At 44.1% G+C, this 16,870-nt stretch overlaps 1 protein-coding gene across 1 annotated transcript in view; it reads left to right on the plus strand.

Annotated features, from left to right (window-relative positions):
- Positions 1–14,089: 14,089 nt before the first annotated feature.
- The window catches only part of CHRDL1 (chordin like 1), a 60,629-nt gene continuing 57,848 nt past the window's right edge, over positions 14,090–16,870 (plus strand). Inside the window, exon 1 of the mRNA XM_081179332.1 lies at positions 14,090–14,573. The gene's annotated coding sequence lies outside the window, so the exon portion shown is untranslated. The remainder of the gene's footprint in view (positions 14,574–16,870) is intronic.

Here is a 16,870-nt window from a genome sequence, read left to right on the forward strand (position 1 = left end):
CCTGCTTTCTTTACAATAAGAATAAACAGCAAATTAATACCTTATTTCAATTGTTTTTGTGTTTTCATTTAGTTATATAATCCATAATTTATGCATTTCTAAATCTTAAACTTAATTTCTATCATTAACCAATTTCAATACTGAAGCATGTTTTTCCAGAGCACTTAGCAAACTCTCAGCATTCATATAACTTATAATGTTTTTGTAAATAGTCCTTAAATTTTTTCCAGTCCTCTTCCACTGCGTCTTCTCCCAGATCTCGGATTCTGCCTGTCATTTCGGCTAATTCCATGTAATCGATCAGCTGCGAATGCCATTCTTCCAGCGTAGGTAGTTCCTGTGCCTTCCAGTATTTAGCTATAAGGATCCTTGCTGCTGTGGTTGCATATAAAAAAAAAGTTCTATCTTTTTTTAACACTCTCTGGCCCACGATGCCCAGGAGGAAGGCCTCTGGTTTCTTGTGAAAGGTGTATTTAAACACCTTTTTCAACTCATTATAAATCATTTCCCAAAAAGCCTTCACCCTCGGGCATGTCCACCAGAGGTGAAAAAAAGTTCCTTCAGCCTCCTTGCATTTCCAACATTTATTATCAGACAAATGATATATCTTTGCAAGTTTGACTGGGGTCATGTACCACCTGTATACCATTTTCATAATGTTTTCCTTTAAGGCACTACATGCCGTAAATTTCATACCGGATGTGAGGGCGATCTGGCTGCGACATCTGTCACCCCATTGATTGCCAGGGTTGATTCGGCTGATCTGGCTGGCTAGGCGGGTGTCCCCTTCCTCCCTCACCGCTCCATGTGCGTCCCTCCCGAAGCTGCGCGCTCGGTGGAAGAGGACGACCATCCCAGATAGAAGGAGTGTACCGTTCTTCGGTCAAGGGTATACGATAGCTGCGCTCCCCTGCTAGAACCTCCAAACAAGCTCAAGGGGTCCTTTTACCTTTTAAAACAGAAATATACCTCATCCCAGTGGAGAAGACTGCAGCCTGCAGATGCCTGTGGGGCTGGTCAGTCTGTTGTCCTGGTTCTAACCGCTGGTGGGCAATTTAAAGGCCCCTGCTTGCTCTCCCTTCTTATGGTTCTTTGGCCATAAGATAAACTGCACTTGGACTGGAGAGCCCTGCAGTCTGGGAGTTGTAGTCCAAACATCAGGAGACTACTAGGTTGGCAAAGGCTGGTGAAATTTATTCAGGATCTTCAAAATAATGGGCTAAATACCATACCCCTCAACTGTCCCACTTTCTGCGGGACGTCCTAGAAGTACAGAAGCCATCCTGGCTGATTGGTTCCCAGAATGCCCAGTTTTGGCTCCTGCAAGATTGCAGCCCCCAAAGAAAAACATTTGGGGGGACCATGTTCTCGCATGACACAGGAGCGCAGCCCTCAAAGAAACTCATCTCAATTTTCCTCTGCAGTATTTTGGAGAGTGTGTAACAACACACTGTGAAATATTTTAAAATAAATAAACTATATTTCTCATTGTTTTATTTGCCTAATTCACTTCCTGCTAATCATGTTCTTAATGCATTGCCAGACGGATCCATTTGAACGTGCCTTGCACTGAGTTGGGCCACTGGTTTGGAGTAGCCCCAAAGATGCACCAGTGAGGATTTCCTCCCCTTAATACAAACAGGAGGTTCAGAGAAGGGGCAACATTTAATAGTAGTAGTAGTAGTTGTCTAGGCCACAGTGAGAGGGAAGGGTAAAATATTATTTTTCAGATATAAAATTGACGTCACACCACAGGGAAAACCTTTGGAAAGAAAATTGTATTCAGTAGGTGCTTAAACATCATGACACTAGTGACCTACCTAAATAAAATAACATATTTCATATACCGTGGGACCACAGCATGAGGCAATAGGACTACCTGTTTAATCAAAACTGCTTAATTGTAATGCTGGGGTTTCTCCACTAAGTGTCAGTATTCCCTCTTAAGAAACCAGAGAGGGACACTATTAAAGTCCCCAAGTACCATCGTAACTAACAATGGATAATGCCTTTTTAATTGCCTGTGAGTCTTTGTACTCTTTAATGCTTTGTTTATTTAAACAGCTACTACTTCATAACACAATGGGCTGCAGCGCTGCTTATTTTGAATTTGCCATCACAGCAAGATGCCACTAACCATCAATTAAATGAGGCATCTTGCTCCAAGAGAATCCTTTCCTTTTAAATTTTTTATCATAAGCCGCCCCACAGAATATGCCTTGGCAGGTAACTCATTTATCTGCTCCATTTTTGCAATCCCAGCGGGCTGAAGAGTTTTCCAAAACAACTGCTCTGGTTAGAAAGCAGAATTTTCAAAATCCGTTGCCCTAGCAGCAAAGTAAACATTATAAAATAGGTAATCTATTTGATGTCTGCTTGAAGAATGTTGCCTTTTACATGCTTGGGGTTTTATTCAATGTTAACTTACTCAGAGTACACCCATTTAAATTTATGGACATGACTAAATTGGGTCCATTAATTTCAATAGGTCTGCTTTGAGTAAAACTTGGCTGGATACAACTCTTGGCATTTTATAATGTGCTTTTCACTGCTGAAGATGCTTCACATTTATTTCCATGTAATTTTCACAAGAGCCCTGTAAAGTAGGCAGTAATAACAGCCTCCATATTACAAAGGGGAGGACTGAGGCTGAAAGAACGGCTTGCTTAAGGCTACCTGGTGAGATCATTCTAGAAGCAAGATCATCAACATCTTAAGTTTATTTGTAAGCTGCTTTTCCATGGTAAAACCATGCTCATGCAGAATAAAATATGATGGCATTTAAAGACAATGCATTAACAATTGCAAAAGGTGGTGGGGAGGTCATCAGTTCAGTTCACAAGGTCGCACTTGGTAGACCACTTCTGGATGCTAGTCTACACACACACACACACACACACACACACACACACACAACCTTTCCTGTGCATCCACCAATCATTTATAGGATGCTTTTCAATTCCACTTATTTATTTTAGTACATTTTATTTATCCATTCATTTGTAATTGTTCATATGCCATCCTTCAGCCGATAGATTCCAAGATACCGAACAACATAAAATGTACAGTGAAACTATAGCATTAGCAATAATATAAGGTAGCAAAACACAGACGACTTGTGGATACCTATGCCCCCTTTTCATTTAAGAAGTATAACATCATAAAATGGCTGGTGCGCGACTGCAGCAGGGGGTTGTGGCATTAGTGAGTGGGCTACTCAGGCTTCCTGAAGTGACCTCATAGGTTAGGCCTTGGTTAGGATTTATTGTGCGGGGAAATTGAAAACACCATCTGATGATGAATAAATAAGGGAAATCAGGGATGATGAACCTGATGCCCTCCAGATGTTGTTGGACTACAGATCCCATCACCCCTGGCCATTGGCCATGTTGGCTGAAACTGATGGGAGCTTCATTCCCAGCAACATCTGGGGGGGGGACAGACCACAGGTTCCCTATCTGTAAATTAACGCACTATTGTTGTTTTAAGGAGGAAAGCCAGTAACAATACAAATTCATAATAAATTGGTTGTCTTTTAGTGAGTAGGGTAAGAAATATGGGTTCTTGTCTAAGTTAAGTTATGGTTCCACAGCGTTCTGAAAATTTAAATTGGTCTGTATCCAATGATAGTCATACTCAGAGCAGACCCCCCCAGAAATTAGAGGGCTATTAATTTTAATAGATCTGTACTGAATAGGGTTTGTTTAGCTACAACTTGGAGTCCACCAGCGAATGCAGAAATTGCCACATAACTTTTCTGCTATCTGAAAACATTAATGCGTATTGTTTTGAAAGCTGGCTTAATCTCTGCCTGTTGCTTCTTGTGAACATGTTATAAAAGCATCCCTGGGGAGGGCAAGAGGTGGTGGAGGGGCACACATTATTCCAGCTTGCTTTTTGCACAACTAGCTGCTGCAGATCTACCCTCAGTGCTCACTCATGGTAGGCTCTGCCATCCTCTTGTTGGATGAAGGGAGAGGAATCAGAAGGTCCAGCTCCACATGGACTGCTACACTGGCATCTTCAGGCTAAGCTGAGAGTCATGGAGAGGTAATCAGCTTTTGAGGAAGAATTTCCACCTTTGTACCCAGCTCCTCAAAAGCCCTGTACTCCTAAGAACAAAGTTCTCTGAGTGCAGAGACAATGTGACATCAGCCGCGCTGTGTCCTTTCCCAGATACGAATGATTTGACCATATCTTCCAAACTGACTGTGCAGCTTAGGTAAAGCTAAAGGGTCCCCTGACCATGAGGTCCAGTCGTGGCCAACTCTGAGGTTGCGGCGCTCATCTCGCTTTATTGCCCCAGGGAGCTGGTGTACAGCTTCCGGGTCATGTGGCCAGCATGACTAAGCCGCTTCTGGCTAACCAGAGCAGCACACAGAAACACCGTTTACCTTCCTGCCAGAGCGGTACCTAATTATCTACTTGCACTTTGATGTGCTTTCAAACTGCTAGGTTGGCAGGAGCAGGAACCGAGCAACGGGAGCTCACCCCATCACGGTGATTCGAACCGCCGACCTTCTGATCAGCAAGTCCTAGGCTCTGTGGTTTAACCCACAGCGCCACCCGCATCCCCAAATGTCCACATTTAGTGGGTCAGTTGCTAATATGAAGGGTGGACGGCATATTTACATTCAAAGGATCCTAGGTCCAATCCCTGGCATCTCCAGGGAGGGCCAGGAAAAATGCCTGTCTGAAACCCTAGAATGGTGTTTCCCAAACTTGGGTCTCCAGCTGGTTTTGGACTACAGTTCCCATCATGCCTGACCACTGGTCCTGCTAGCTAGAGCTGATGGGAGTTGTAGTCCAAAAACAGCTGGAGACCCAAGTTTGAGAAACACTGCCCTAGAGAGTTGTTGCCAGTCAGACCTAATTGCCCTAGATGGACCAGTGCTCTGGATCAGTATAAGACAGCTTCCTGTGTTCCCAGGAATCTAACATTTTAGATGGCTAACCACATCAGAGCAATGCCTTCTCCCTCTGGTATCAATGTCCCCCACTTCAGAAAATGATTGATGATTTAATTAAGATCTAGGCGATCCATGTCTCAAAGGATTGGGAATTGACACCAGCAAAATACAATCAAACTGTAAAAGGCAGCCGTTATCCCAGGACAAAACCTGTTTAGGGTCAGGAGTCCAGCTTACAGATTGGGGTAGAATTAAACTAGTGGAAACTTGATTACCCCCACCCACCCCCATATAATCCTCACAGGAGATAACATTTCAGTATGAAAGGACAGTAGTTGGCATTAAACTTTCAGGGAGTGAGGCAAAATTGAGAGAGAGGAAAAGTGAGAATTATGAAATAGTTGAAGCAATGCATTCAGGATTTTTGTTTGCCTCCAACTTTATCATAAGCAAGGAGAGTTTACAATTCAGTTAGGCCACCTGTCCTAAGAGCTCAGATGGGTGATTTTGTCCATTTAATTTTCTCAAGGGTGGTGGTGGATTCCCCCTCCCCCCACTTAAAGTTCAGTTCTCCATATTTTCATATCTCTGTGTTGTTGTTTTTTAAAAAGCCCTCATGAAAATTCATCAGCATTTTTGTGTGAATTTCTCCTAATATACAATTTTTGTATGCAATTTTGCTTCATTCTTGCAAAGCAATCTTACTTAATATACCTAACATTCTAATACGTTGTTCTCATTATTATATGCATTTTTGATACACATGCTACATTTTACTACACACTGCTTGACTGGATTGCAAAATTCAGAGAAGCGTGACTTTTGAAGAACAATTGTGTTTCGGTTCTCCTGTGGTTTTGAAAAGTGAAAATTAGGTAGGTTCAGGTTTGCCTTAAAATGCAAAGTGAATCAAATTCTTCCCCCATCCCTACATGTGACCCTTTGCTCTGGGAACAGAACCAGCCAGTCCACAGCAGCAGCCTCTTAGGATCCAGCCAAGTCTCGTTAATGGCTGGTCCTCACCATCACCACCCCCTCCTTTCCACCCACTGGTTGTAAGGGAAGGCAGGGGGGCTTGTCTGATTGTATCTGTGACCCTGGCAGCTCTTCACAAGCAGAGACAGCTGAGTCACTCATATTTAGAAAAATATCACAATTGACTCTATTCAGCCCTGTGGAGGACCCCTGTTGGGTATTCACAGTTAAACATTAGCAAACCATGGCCTTCTCTGGCAGCCTTTGTGAAGGGCTGCCAGAACCGAAGATTGAATTAGATGACCTTCCGCAAATCCTCATTTGCACTGCCAATATCTTTGGGAGAGAGAGGAAAAAAATAACATTCTTCAAATCCTCAACGTCCATAGCCAAATTGGAGGAGGCAGCTTTTCCTATCTCACTGGCTATCCCAAAACATCAGCCCTGTGAACGTGGTTCAGAAGGATGCCCTCATAAATGAGCCCTGGGATCATTTATGTCTCACAACTTTACTTAAATGTGAAAACCATTATTATCATGTCATCATAACCATTATTACTTCTCATTTATAAACTGCCTAACATTTACTAAAGATTGTACAGATTTTTTAAAACACAAAACACAGCAGATCCTGTGTTTACAATCTAACAGGCATGGCACAAGAGGGAAAGGGGATGGGGAGGGGAGGGGAAAACAAGAAAATTCAGGAACCAGATCATATGTTCTTTCTGGGTGTTCCAATCCCACAGGTGATGAGGAAGAGTGGGAAGGAGCTTGACAGATCTGGCTTCAGTTTCTCTCACTCTCCATGAGTGGCCCAAATAACTCCTGGAGAGTGGGCCTGAAGTTCTCCATGCCTGTCACAGAACATGACAAGGACAGTGAGAAGGGCAAAGCTGGAATGCTCACCTCTACTCTTGTTTGAGTGGTTCAATCTGTAAGGGGGAATAGAATGCCTATGCTTGTTCTGGGAATAACTAGCTTGAATGGAAGCATTTCAGCCAGTCTCTCAGCAGAGCCAATTGACTAAGCCCCACTGCCTTTCCTGTAGCCTGGGTGTGGGTGGGTGTGCAATGTCTTCATATATATTTTTATGAGTTTGTCCATTCCGTTTGTCAGACACCCAAATAATGATAGTTCCCATGTGATCTGCAGCTAGAGACAAATTAAAATGGCACATTCCAAAGGAACAACATTCTACAAAGTAAAACCGTCAGCCTGAGCCAGAGAAAAGAATCTAAAGCTCGTAGCAAAAAGCAATGAATACAAAACTTTCTTAAAAAAACAAAACAAAAACAACCCTTGAGTTTAACAACAGCAGCACCACACAATACTGGAGATTAAAAGTACAGATTTTTAAAAATGTTGTAGGAATTTTTTTAAAAAGAAAAAGAAATCTTTACTTGGCAGCAAAAAGAAGGCATTCAGGTGCGTACCAGGTGAGCCTCTCTGCAGAAGTCATCCCATAATGCAGGGATGTCCAACAGGTTGATCGCAATCTACTGTTTGATCGCGGGGGGGTCCGTGGTCAATCGTGGGTTGATCGCGGGAGCCTGCCCACCCCCTCAGCAACCAAAATAAAAATAAAAAAGCTCAACAGCTTTTGATTCCTGAAAAAGGCCCTTTATCTGGTAACCATCTTTCATTGTTGCCACAGTTACCTGTATCAGAGCAAATTTATTATTATTGTTGTTGTTGTTGTTGTTGTTTGCACAACAACTACAGCTATAATTAAATAAGATGCCTTAATCTGTTATTTAGGCTACATTATATTAAAACAATTCAACAGTTCTGCATTTGGCGAGATTTGGAGCCTTAGGAAGATGCAGTCAGCCCCAAAGAATTATAACTGCTTTGGTGCCATTTTCCTAGCTGCAGTTTATTCCTTCTACATATAAATCACATAGTAAATGTGACAGTGCTGTGACACCATGTAGCAAATGTATTTTGACTATCTGACAACTTTACAGAGCTAGTTCAGAATAAGGGCAATGCTTTCTGTCCTCACTCTGAATGGTCATGCACTTTTAATCTTGTTTGCAGTTTGAACAGTTTTTTCTTCCAGCAGCTTTGCTCATGCCTATTGGGGTGCATCTCTGGAAAGGCTTTTCATAGGTCTGTGGGAGGTTGCTGGTAGGGGAAAGCTAATAGGCTTTCTTTTTGAATAGTTTAACATATGAAAATAACAACAACTGCTGCTGCTGCTGCTAATAACCCACTATCATGCATTATTAGCTGTAAACTCTGCAACAACTGTGTAAAACAAGGTAAGTCTGTATTATTATCCCCCATACTGCAGAAGTGGGGGATGTGATATGCCTAAGTGATTTGCCTAAGACCACAATGTGGACTCCTGACAAGAGAGGTGGTATATGAACTGGGAACTTCCTGATTTACAACTTAATCTTTTTGCTACTCTGCTCCACCAGTTTCCAAAAATGGAACCAAAAAGTAGTTGTAATTGAGGAGGAGCAGAAGAAGATGGAGAGGTGGAAGAGGAGGAGAATGATAGCTCAGTGGTGGAGCATCTACCTTGCTCCCAGAAGGTCCCAAAATCAGTTCCTGTCATCTCCAGATAGGGCCGAGAGAGAAGCCTCCTTAAAACCTGGAGAGGCATTTCAGTCAGTGTGGACAATACAACATGGACCTAGTGGCGGACCTACGTTTTTGGGCCCCTGAAGCTTAACCTGTCACAGGGGCCACTTCGCAATCAACAACAAGGTCTGGGTAACCACTGCTATCTTCAACAGTGTGGTTATTCCATGATAGATCACTACACCTTTATAACATCTGCAGTACTGACTCTCAAACTCTGAGATTGTTGAAATATATGCAGTGGTACCTTGGGTTACATACGCTTCAGGTTAGAGACGCTTCAGGTTACAGACTCCGCTAACCCAGAAATAGTACCTCGGGTTAAGAACTTTGCTTCAGGATGAGAACAGAAATTGTGCGGCGGCAGCAGGAGGCCCCATTAGCTGAAGTGGTGCTTCAGGTTAAGAACAGTTTCAGGTAAAGAACGGACCTCCATAACGAATTAAGTACGTAACTAGAGGTACCACTGTACAACAAAAAAAGTAACCAATTATTAGCTGTGTGATTCAAATTGGGTCTACTAGACACAAAAATTTTAAGCAGAGTGGACTAAAGTAACTTCTGGGGCTCGTACAGGATTAGGGCCCCTGAAGCTTAGGCTTTGTTAGTTTCATAGTAGATCTGGCCTTGCATGGGCCAGTGATGTGACTTAGTAAAATGCAGTTTCCTATGTTCGTAATATGTCTTTCACATGAAATCTATGCCACAGTACTTGTACCCAATGCCAATTCCACTCATAGTAGAAATTAATAAACACAACAACTCAGGTCAATTAATTCCTTAGAATATTTATACTCTGCCAACTCACCAAATGCCATCAGCAGGAATGGTTTCACTACTATTCAGAATTTGTAGAGAGTTTGTTGGTTTTTTAGACTTTATAGAAATGGTTTTTAATGTTTGTAGAACTTGTATTTTATCTTATTTTCATCTTGTTACACAGCTCTTTGATAGCCTCAAAGTGGTTTATAAATTTGCAAAATAAATAAATTTAAAAATACTGTAGTAGCGGTAACAATTAAACCATCTTAACATAATAATTGTGTAACATAATAAGATGCAAGACAAATGACTAACACTGAAAAAATTCTCTTAAAATTCTTTGGTGAAAACAAAAACATTTTCAGCAGGCGATGAAACAGCAGGATAATAGATTCCTTCCTGATTTCAATAGCAACAGTGTTCAAAAGTACATACTGGTGCCGTGATCCTAAGAGCCTTGGTAGTAGAAACTTTACTCCATTTTAACCTCTTACGATGGATACAAAAAGGAACATGTTATATTAAGCAGCTTCTGAGTATTAAATGCAACCAACCATCTTACGACTCTGGGAATTCGCTGTTTATTGGCAGCATAATTTTTTTGTTTGGGGGCACCACACCCCCTCCCGAAATTCTCCTCCACAAGCCCCACTGAAATGAATAGAAATTGTGCAAGAACACCCAATCTCCCTTCCCCCTCCCTCTGTATATCAATGTTCCCTGCTGAGTGATGCCATAATTAATCAAGCTTTCTAGGTTTTAGTTAATTGCTGGACCCCAATAAATTGGTTTGTACTGGCTTGAGTCCAGGCCTGATAATTTCACAGCCTTGTGTGTTCAGGCTAAACACTGAGAGGTGGAAGGCAGGACAGAATGAATCAAAGAAACGGTTGTTGTGTGACAGAACTCTTAATATTGCAAATGGACACGCACACACACACACCCTACAAACACTGGTATTAACCGTTTCTTTCCCTTATGGTTTTTAATCTTCTTTTTTTTCATTTTCATGTAATAGGATTTTAGGTGCTTGCTAGAACGTCTTAAGATTTATCCAGCACCTACCAGTACTTAAGATTTTCATCAGCATTGAACTAGATTCCCTTGACCGTTGCTTAAGGATCGGCACTTGCTGCCAATATGCTGCCGAGCCAACTTTAAGGTCTGTTTGTTTTAATGATTGTATTTTATTTCAGAACCAATACCTGCTCCATATTCAAAGAATCCCCAAGTGTTACACAAAACTAGAATATAAAATGTAATATAGATAATAAAAACAGTCTTAAAAACTTCAGACTGATTTGGGAAGATTTGGAAGAAACAAATAGTCACTGGTGGACTGGGATGGATACATCTGATTCCCGGTCCACCAGCGAGGCCCCTCACGCTAAAGTGCCCCTGATTGGCCCATTCAGATATGGAGTTTTGGCGGGCAGTTCCTGATGTGCAATGTAGCCAGCTGGATAGTTTTCAACAGCTGGGTGAGTCCGTGTGTCCTGGCTGCCAGGAATGGTGGCTGACCTGCAAGGGGACTGCAACCACCGCCCACCTGGAAGAGGATAAGTGACCATTTACAACAACTATTGAAAACATAATGATGTTGAGGATACTTCCACAGATAAGAAAATTCCAGAGAACAGGTGCTGTAAGCCAGTGTCGACCAGTGTGGCATAGTGGTTAGAGTGTTTGACTAGGACCCAGGAGACCAGAGTGCAAACCCCCACTCGGTCATGGAGCTCACTAGGTGACCTTGGGCCAGCCACTGCCTCTCAACCTACCCTACAGGGTTGTTGTGTGGAGAGGAGAGGGAGAACGATTTTGTCACCTTGAGCTCCTGAGAGAAGAAGGTAGATGATAAATGCAGTAAATAAACAAATAAAAGCATGTGCCCAACACACTGCACACTTTACTGCAGGGGTGTGTGGTACCATTAATAGATCTTCATCCATAGATCTAAGCAAGCCATGTGGGATATCGGAAGAAAGGCAGCTTCTTAGATACTCTGGTCCACAACCATATGCTTATTTTATTTATTTTAACAAAATTTATACAGTGGTACCTCGGGTTACATACGCTTCAGGTTACAGATGCTTCAGGTTACAGACTCCGCTAACCCAGAAATAGTACCTTGGGTTAAGAACTTTGCTTCAGAATGAGAACAGAAATCGCGTGGTGGTGGCAGCGGGAGGCCCCATTAGCTAAAGCGGTGCTTCAGGTTAAGAACAGTTTCAGGTTAAGTACGGACCTCCGGAACGAATTAAGTACTTAACCTGAGGTACCACTGTATAACACTTGATTGTAAAAGAAAAAAAGGACCTCAAAGCAGTTTACAAATAGAATAAAATATTGAAATTTTCGGTAAAAAAACACAATTAAAAACAACTACTTTAAACTGCATTGTGAAATTTTCAATTCATGTATCATCTCAGGAAGTTTGTAAAGGATTTGCCTTTAAAGGCAGACAAAAAATGGATTTCTTCCCTAAATCTATCCAGAACACACATTTCCATTGATGAGAGGGTCTGCCACAATGGAAGCTGAGAAACACCTTTTAGGCAAATTCTAACTGCCCTGTACTGCGTCTTTCTTGGGCTTTGTTAAGGTCTTAAGTTCCTGGGAGACAAGCTACACACAGTGTTCAGTTTTACTGGCCTGTCTTGGGGTCAAGGGGAGGGGGACTCCTGACTAGCCAGCAGTGTTAAGTCTCCCATGCCCTGCTACCAAATTAAGGGGAGGGGAAAATAAGCTGTCACTTGTTTCCCTCCAGACAATGATGCCTTTTAAAGATCTTCTCACCCTTTTTCTCAGATCATTGCTCAGGCTTTCTTCCCTGATCTCTTCCTATTAGTTCCATGGGTCACAACAAGCCCAGAGACGTCAAAGTCTGACCAAGCATATGATGTGACTTGAGTCAGGAGTTTAAGCCAGTCTTGACAGAATGTCAAGGTGACCTTGACACCTCCTGGGGAATCTGCAGCCCTCTAGATGTGGTGGGGTGCCAATTCAGCCCCAGCCAGCATGGTCAGTGTGGTCTGGGATGGTGAGGTTTGGAATCTGACAACATCTGGAGGGCCACAAGACTAACCCAATAATCTAAGTAGGCAATGAAGAATGGGAAAGGGAGAATTAGCTGCTTGACCCATCCACACCCACAAATCTACACTGGGACATCATTCTGCAGAGCAGGTGCAAGAAATTTTGTTGGTTGAGGACAACAACAAGATGGCACCCCATCTTGTGTGGGGAACAAGCTTAGTGTTAGAGTATCTGCCTTGCATATGCCCAGGTTTATTTATTGGTGTCTCCAGATAGGGCTGGGGAAAGCTCTGGCCTGAAACTCTGGAGAGCTGCTGCCTGTCAGAACAGACTATATTGAGCCAGATAGACCAATCTGTAGGAGCAAAAGCTTGGTAAGAGGTAGCTTCCTACGTTCCTATTCACAAACACAGAAGCCAGCAACACTGACAGCTGAACCACACTTTTATGCAGACAATAAGTCATGAAGGGACCTGCTGTTGCATTGGATGCCCACCCCCACCCTGCTCCTTCTGCGCTGCTGGTCCCTGGCCTTCATCTCAAAATTCCTGTCCTGGTAGCACCACCAGTGCTGAACATCTCTCTTCTGCACAACTTTTAGAAGCCTAGAACCCTTGCCAGAAGAAGAAAAAAATCAAGAGGACAACTCCACCCCTCTTCATTTCTCACCTTATGTAGATTGTGATTACAGTGCACAGCTCCTGTGTCCTGTGGCTTTTGCTCATTCACCCTGTGTCCATACAGGGGTATGTGGCAAGAAGGTGACTGAAGGGGATGGCATCTTTTACTTGGGGAGGGGGTCTATCTGTCTCCTTCACATCTTTCTTTTTACAGCTCTTAGGTTTCTTCAGCCTAATTTCCCTGGCTTCAACTGAGCTCACCATTCAGAATGCACGAAAATTGTGGCTACCACCAGCACATCACAGGCCAGGTTAGAGAGAGAAGAGGGGGAAAACACCTGCATCCCCCACCTTGCTAGAGATCCCTGTAGCAGCCTGTAAGGAAAGGCAGTTTTCACATGCTCAGGGACTCTGAGTCGGAGTGACCTTCCTTTAACACCAAACAAACAACCATGCAGTCAATGTATCTAAATAAATAAAGGTGTGTGCTATGAGGTGAGGATATTGGCACCAAGAAGGGTGTGTGTGTGTGTGATCATGTCATTTGTGACATAAGAGTGAGCTTTCTGAGGGTGCAAATCAGGAAAGAGAGGCCAGCATTTGGTTCCTAATGGAGGAATTTCCATTTAAGTTGTTTTAGGGAAGCGCATTGTATGTTTCTCTGTATGTTAATGCTCTTCCCCATGCTGGGATTGTGCAAACAATGAAGTGTGGGTTATAAATAATTTAAATACTATATGAATAAGTAACTGTTTAAGTGGCATCATTCCCTTGCTTGGCTGCTTCACTTGCCAGGCTAAAACAAAACACACACACACTTTTGGTGTGCTCCCTCGCTTCCCCCTCCCCATGCACTTTGTTGACCCACTCCATCCAATGTTTTCTAGCAGTGGCGCTGTACAACACACACACCGGTCCTCGCTCGCCTCCCCACCTTCTCTGGCAATAAGGAAAGGAACCCCACCCGGCGCTACCTTTGTCAATCGCCATTTGTGTGCCAAGAAAGTGGGGGGTGGGGTGGGGGGCGGCGGCAGCAGGAGGAGGAGGAGAAAGAAAGCCAGGCTTGTGGGAGGCGCATCTCAGCACTCAGTCAGCCGCGGCTGCTTGCAGAGCCGCCCCGACAGGCGGATCTGTGGTGAGGCGCGCATCATCCACTCGACGGCTCTCGTTGGCAAGAACATTGGGGGGCGGGGAAGGCGGCGGCAGCGGCGGTGGGCGGCCGGCACAGCAGGTGTCCCTCGTTCTCCGCCCCCCTCCAGAAAAGCAGAGTCTTCGCACCCTCCCTGAGCTCTGGCCACTCCAAAAGCTCTGGAGAGATCCGACGGACCCGACGCCGTTCGCCTCTCCTCCTCCGCGTTTGTTCTTGAAACGGCAGCCGCTCCTTCTCTGCTTCTCTGAAGGCTGCTGTCGGTGCGATTCCTCCTCCTCCTCCTCCTCCACACAAACACACTTCGATGGTGAATACCACCAAGTGAGCAGGCCGGTGCGGTTCGTCCCTTTGCAGTGGAGCAGGAGCCCTCCGTGCGTGTGTGCATTGTGGAGAGCGCGCTTCGCTTTTAGGAACAAGCCGCGCCTCCCGCCCGGCGTTTTGGACCAGTTCAGGGCTGAGGGGAAAGTCGTGGAGGTTGCCGCTTCAGAGGGTGCGCAAGAAGCACGCTAGAAATTGACAAGTCAGGTTAGTATATCGGGCGGCGGTCCCTCTTTACTGAGCAGAGTCAAGTCAACGGCCAACCTGGTTGTGCTTTGCTTCCGCAGAAAAGGACCCCAGTCTTTGGTCCTCGACAGCTGCACGCGTTGCATCTATTTCAGGGTGCAATCCTAACGCCACCTACTTAGGAGGAAGCGCCAGTGAATCCAATACGGTTTCCTTCCCATTAGAAATGGTTAGGGTCGCGGTATGTGAGAGTTACAATCCAGACATGTCTACTCAGCAGCAAGTGCTAATGCGTTCCATGGGACATGCTCAAGGGGAGTGTGCTTAGGACCGCAGTTTTACAGCACACCCCTAGCCTTGCACATGTCGACAATGAAAGCAAGCCACATTGAGTTCACTGGGACTTCCCTTCCAGGTAAGGCTTCATAGGCTTCATAGACTTACCTGGGAGTAAGTCTGTACCACTGAATTCGTGAATAGCTTTAGGCACGCGCTTTAAGCTGGCACAAGACTGCCTGCCTCCAGCAGTCTAACTGGGCTGTGCTTCTGAATACCTGTTGTTTGTGGGCTTCCCAAAGACATCTGGTTGGTCACCGCTGTGAGGAAAGGATGCTGGACTAGCTGGGCCCCATTTGGTCCGATCCAGCTGAGCTCTTATGTCATTTTGTGGGGCATGCTGTCTCTCCAATGTAAATAGGCTCTGGGAGGTTAGCATTGCTTCCTTTGAGATGGATATTGTTTGCCTAGCTGCAGTTGGAGCTGATATCTTTGGGGGGGGGGAATCCTTTGTATATTGCTTGAAATATCTTGCAAAAGAAGAGAGAGAGAGAGAGAGAGAGAGAGAGAGAGAGAGAGAGAGAGAGAGAGAATATCTTGTGGTACCCTTAGGACAACTGTGGCAAAAGGCCAAAATGAAACTGTGGGTCTTTAAGATGCAGTGAGACCATCTCTCTCTCTCTCTCTCTCTCTCTCTCTCTCTTTTCTCTCTCTCTCTTGTGTGTGTGTGTACTTGCTTGCTTCCTGTAGCACAATAACTAGGTCTCCCATCCTGAATTTTTCATTTAAAAAATTGACTGAACACATTGATGTAACAATAGTAGCAGCAAACCTTTCTTTCATTCCCTCCCTTCAATATACACTTGGAGCACTTTAGGGCTGCAGTCCTATGCACACACACTTGGTGAGAAGTCCTATTGAAAATAGTGGTGCTTACATCTGGGTAAAGATGGATTGGCTGCTGCATGTGTTTGAATGGTTCTTTACCTTGCAGCTTATCCTCCTGGCCCCTTTTTACCTGCCTCCCACCTGCCCCACTGAGCAGAAAGGTACTATCAATCCCCCAAGCATCCTTTCTGCTTAAGAAACCAGTAGGCCCAATCCCAGATACAAAGAAGCCACCTACAGTGAGCTAGTGATGAGGAAAAACACTCTGCACATGATCTGAGGCACATGCTCCAGAGATAACAAAGGAAGCTGGTGTATACCAAGTTAGGCCATTTGTCTGCCTAGCTCAGTATTGCCTCCACTGAGTGGCAGAGGTTGTCCAGGGTTCCAGGCAGGGAGCATCCTAGACCGACCTAGAGATGCCTGGGATTGAACCTAAGATCTTCTGCACTTAAAGCAGATGCTCTAACACTGAGATAACCATTGGCACTGAATTAAACTGCCCCTGTGGCTGAGTTCTGCATTTCATTAAGCCATGCCTTTTGCTGGGAAGCTTAGGTACTGGTTTCAGAAGCTCAGTGATGGGGGAAAGCATTTTGTAAAATCTACCAGGTTCACTGGAAACAGCTATAGGGTGGATTCTGGTACAAATGTAAACCTTTGAGTGACAGGAACCCCCAGCTCAAATTAAGCTGGTTGTATACATTTCTGCAAATTCTTTGTACTATTTAGTTGGTATCTCTCCTTCGGAGCAGGGGCGGGGGTTTCCCCATACCACCCCTGGTATACCAACCAATTTTTAAATGATGATATATGATCTTGGTAACATGGTGTTGGAATGCTATCCTGGCACAAAACACAGTCAGAATAAAGGGACAGCTAAATGAAAGGATTTGCCTTGTCGCCAAAGTTGCAGGTACTGGTAATTGGCTGTTGCAAAAAGCTAAGATCGAATAAGGGATTCTTGCTGAAAGAAGACAGAGTTGGAGGGCTATAGATTTGTGGTTTCCACCCTAAGATTGGACACAGACCTTATGAGCAGATCTTCTCCAAAGGCATGGTGGAAATTCAGCTAAGCCATGATAGAAGTAGTATTTAGAAATTTCTTTTGCAGTGCTTTCTTCACAACATGTGAAATGCTTTGCCATTCTTTT

The sequence above is a fragment of the Podarcis bocagei genome (genome assembly GCF_964188305.1).
Source record: "Podarcis bocagei genome assembly, chromosome: Z".
In the NCBI taxonomy this organism is placed as follows: domain Eukaryota; kingdom Metazoa; phylum Chordata; class Lepidosauria; order Squamata; family Lacertidae; genus Podarcis; species Podarcis bocagei.